Below are 4,641 nucleotides of genomic sequence, written 5' to 3'. Positions count from 1 at the left end.
ATATATATATATATATATATATATATATATATATATATATATATATATACATACATACATACCCACACACATATTGTATATACATATACAGAAACATACACAATATATACACATAATGTGCACACATATACACAGAGGCATATATAGCATTTGAGCATTTAGCGCAAGTCTTACTCTTGTATGTTGGTTTCCCCTGACGATGGATTTATGTGCAATTCCACCACCTCTTACTTCTTTGGAGTAGGGTGCACATATAAATTGAAACATATGTAGGAATTAAAGGAACTCATTGATTATATGCGTTTTTCTCCATTTATTATTATTCTTTGTATATCTATCTCTCTATCTATATATATATATTTATGTACACCCGCTGCTAGAAATATAATCAAAATAATTGTGAAAGAATTAGATGATGTTCAATGGAAGAAGCAAAACAAGAGACATGGGTTAATTTATCAATTAAATTATTTTCAAGATTAATTACGATCTCTTTACACTTTTTCAATTTAGTACCACAGTACGGTCACCATAAGTGGCTAAAGCTTAAAAAAAAAATAAAAGTTATACACACAAAAATACCCACATGTCCACACAAAAGCACATATCGAATATTCTATCTTGGAAAGTTAGGCTAATCTGATAATCTAACAACTTTAATTTTGTGGGTTGTCGTCTTCGAGTGGGCCGATTGCGTTCTTTGGAAACACGATCTGTTTTTCGATTCTACAATTTACTTACCAGAAATTGCGTAACGGCGAGCTGGCAGAAACGTTAGCACGCCGGGCGAATTGCTTAGCGGTATTTCGTCTGGCGTTACGTTCTGAGTTCAAATTCCGCCACGGTCAACTTTGCCTTTCATCCTTTCTGGGTCGATAAATTAAGTACCAGTTACGTACTGGTGCCGATGTAATCGACTTAATCCCTTTGTCCTTGTTTTTCCCCTCTATTTTTAGCCCCATGTGGGCAATAATGAAATAAGAAATTGCGTAACGGTAGGAATCTTACAAAAGCAACCATGGACAGACAGTTCGTTTCTCTCCTTAAATTCATCTGACCACTTTCGCAATGTTGATAAAGCTGGAGCGTCATCCCTTAATGTAGCAACCATGACAAAATGAGTCCTTGGTGCTAAACCCTTTCTCTGCCGGTACTTGATAACTTCATGATGTATTCTCCATTTGTTTAAGCACTACGGATATCATAACATCCGGCCTACGGAACTATAGACGTTAGTCGTTTGAATTATATGGACATATATATGTAAATGCACGCGCTTTATTGCAGCGGCAATGAAGTAAAGTAGGTCGTATATTGTTGGCTTTGCAATAACATGCTATAATAACAATTACGTTTATTTCAACAAGTTCGAACCTTTACCATAATGAAATTAAAGAAGTAAATATGAAAGAGACAACACAGGATATTTAATAAGCTGTCATATTCTGAGAGCGTCATGTAATGAACACAACAAAAAGCATATTTTGTTTCGCTACGTTCGTCTATCGCAAAGGTTATTAATTATGACAATGTTTTATTGCTTGGCAGCCGTAATGGTGTAATTGCCAATCAAAGTGTTAGCAAAATGAATTACAATTTGCTCCGACTAATATTATTGTTAGTTTGTAATAAAACTTACCACTCTGTACAAACACACTATTTCAGCAACCGAGTGATTACAAAGAAATTGGATGCATCTTCTGTTCCAAGACTGACATTCAATTTAATAGATAATCATCAGAAATCTTCATGAAAAAATTTCGTATTTTACTCATTCTATTCATAGAACAGTTGGATGTTGGTTGTATCTTTGCTGTACGAACATTTTTACACGTTTTTAGAAAAACAGTGACCTTAAAACATTTACTCCGAACACCGTGTAACTTTTGTAGTACAGATGAAGGATCGGTAGATTGTCGGAACCGGGCGGTAGAAGACTTCTTGGGAGTTATTAACTTAACTGGAGTACCTGGGAATATCATATATATAATTTTCTTTCATGATTACGTTCTGTAAAAATATGTTAATTTGAATAATTTGTATTCGTATAATGGACCATTTTATACTGCTTTCAGTTATATTAACCATACACACACGCATATGGATATATGTGTGCATGTATACATACATACATTCATACATATTTGAATATATATATATATATATATATATATAGACATACACACACACACACACACACACACACACACACACACACACACACATATTCACACACATGAACATACATATAATCTATATGTATTATCTTTGTGCAAATGTAGGTTTTAATATATGCATACATAAATACCTGTATAAGTGAACATCAAGATGTATCTTAGTCATAGATTCTGACCATAGGTGTTAATTTTTTCTTCTGTGAACTGAACTATTACTCTCATCGAATCATTAAAATACGGTGGAAGATGCACGGTTCTCAACAGATTCACATACCCTTACTGTTTGAATCAGACTTAAACTGTGTCGAGGTTAGATCTGTAAATCACAGTTGTAACCCATCCAAAAAGTTTCCATACAGATTCAGTCTGCTTAATTTCACCCACATCTAAGTGTCATCACGATGCTACACAAAATGACGTTTGTCAACTCTACTTTGCAGTAAGGATGGAAATTGGTTAGACATTTACATAGGATATAAAAGTACCAGAAAGGCATAACGTGTTTGCGTATTAGGAGCATAATTTAGATTGATCAATGCAGTTTCTCAGTTAAATACCCAAACATTGTTCTGTTGAATATTCGGTATGAAATATTTCATATATAGACGATATATCTGTGACTGGAGATTGTATAGAATACAGAAATGACCTGTTTTATGCGCATCTACAAAGCAAACATCTTATAAGTGTTCTTTCATACATGGTTTATATACTACTGTAGAAGCCTCAGTATTGAATCACGATCTGTCACTGACGAAAATGTCTACATAATGAATGGAAATTAATATCTTCAAGTTACACATTTGAACATTCAGATAGCCGGATTTGACGAAAATTACACACTCTACTGAATTACAGACAATCGACATAAAACATTTTCCGAATATCCAAATACAAATATCTGAAAAATCTATTAGTTTATACATTGCACAATGTTAATCGGCAATTCTCTATGTCTGGAAGATTTGGCTGATATGTATCAAGCGTATACTTCAATGAGATGAAATCTGCGAAAGTGGAATCAAAAAGCTTTTGATGTAATCAGATTATACTTTCAAAATTGGAAACGTAGGACCCATATTTTCACTATGGCTGATTTAGTAACAAATACACAGAGCGAATCAATTACAATCTGTAATAGAGTCGAAGTATGTTTATAGTAACACATATATACGTGTATCTATAAATACATAACCTATTAACTTCCAAAACACACACACACATACACACACACACACACACACACACACACACACACAGACACACACACACACACATACATATATATTTTTACACACACACACAAACACAAACCCATTGATATAAACGGAGGGAGATATAAATACACACTCAAACCACGCTACTGCTGATCTGCAAGACAAACTAAACGCATTACTGCAGTAAAACACATAATTTATAACAAACCATATCTTCATATATCTTTCTCTATGACTATACATCTACTAAATTCTCCTCCTCCTCCCCACTATTATAACCACCATCACAATCCTCCTCCTCCTCCTCATCATCATCATCAATATCATCTTCAACATCGTCATCATCATCTTTTCGTTTGTTCGTTCACTCTATTCTATGGCTATTATTTATATTCAACATGCTATTATGCCACTCAACTTACCATAAACACATTTTCGTTTGATATTTAAATTTATAGTCTTCCAAGATCACAACAGCCTTCGAGGTATTGTACTCACATTCCATCTCCTACCAGGCCACTACTACTACTACTACTACTACTACTACTACTACTACTACTACTACTACTACTACTACTACTACTACTACTACTGCTGCTGCTGCTGCTCTAGACGGTTTCCTTGCGGTTACAAATAATATATATAAATATACGTGTGTGTGTGTTTAAACAAACTTGAATCGCATGATTCATTGATGAATACAATACTCGCTTGTACAGTCATATTCAAGCGTGTTTGTGTGCACTCGAACGAGGTAAGTCCGTTCACTGCAAATATATTCCCGGGTGTATGTATATATATATATATATATATATATATATATATATATATATATATATATATATATATATATATATATATATATATATATATGTTAACAATATATGAGTATATGCATATATATGTACATGTATGTATATACGTTCATCCACATGTACATAAAGATACATACCTGGGTACATGACGTGGCAATAGAACAAGGACAAAAATGGTAAATAAGGTGCAACAAACAAGCAGGCCACATAGAAACATCCCCTTCATCAGCTGCCACCATTAAAACTCCGGCGTTTCGAAGAATTAAGGCAGTACGCATCGTTAAAATGGTTCTTCCCACGAACACAAATTAAATTGTTTTCGTGGAGGGTAGTGGCGGACGGAAAACAAGACAGGAAAACGAAACGGTGAAATAAACAAACAAAAAGGCTGTACAGCCAGACGTGAAGTGTGTATGTATTGAACGCTGTGAA

The 4,641-nt window shown here is 34.0% G+C and overlaps 1 protein-coding gene across 6 annotated transcripts in view; it reads left to right on the top strand.

The window, feature by feature from the left end:
- Positions 1–4,641, top strand: part of LOC106881627 (protein lev-9) — a 421,933-nt gene that overhangs the window by 137,882 nt on the left and 279,410 nt on the right. The window lies entirely within an intron of this gene.

The sequence above is a fragment of the Octopus bimaculoides genome, chromosome 8 (genome assembly GCF_001194135.2).
Source record: "Octopus bimaculoides isolate UCB-OBI-ISO-001 chromosome 8, ASM119413v2, whole genome shotgun sequence".
Taxonomy (NCBI): domain Eukaryota; kingdom Metazoa; phylum Mollusca; class Cephalopoda; order Octopoda; family Octopodidae; genus Octopus; species Octopus bimaculoides.
The sequence above is the reverse complement of the archived record's forward strand: the minus strand, read 5'-3'. Positions and strand labels throughout refer to the sequence as shown.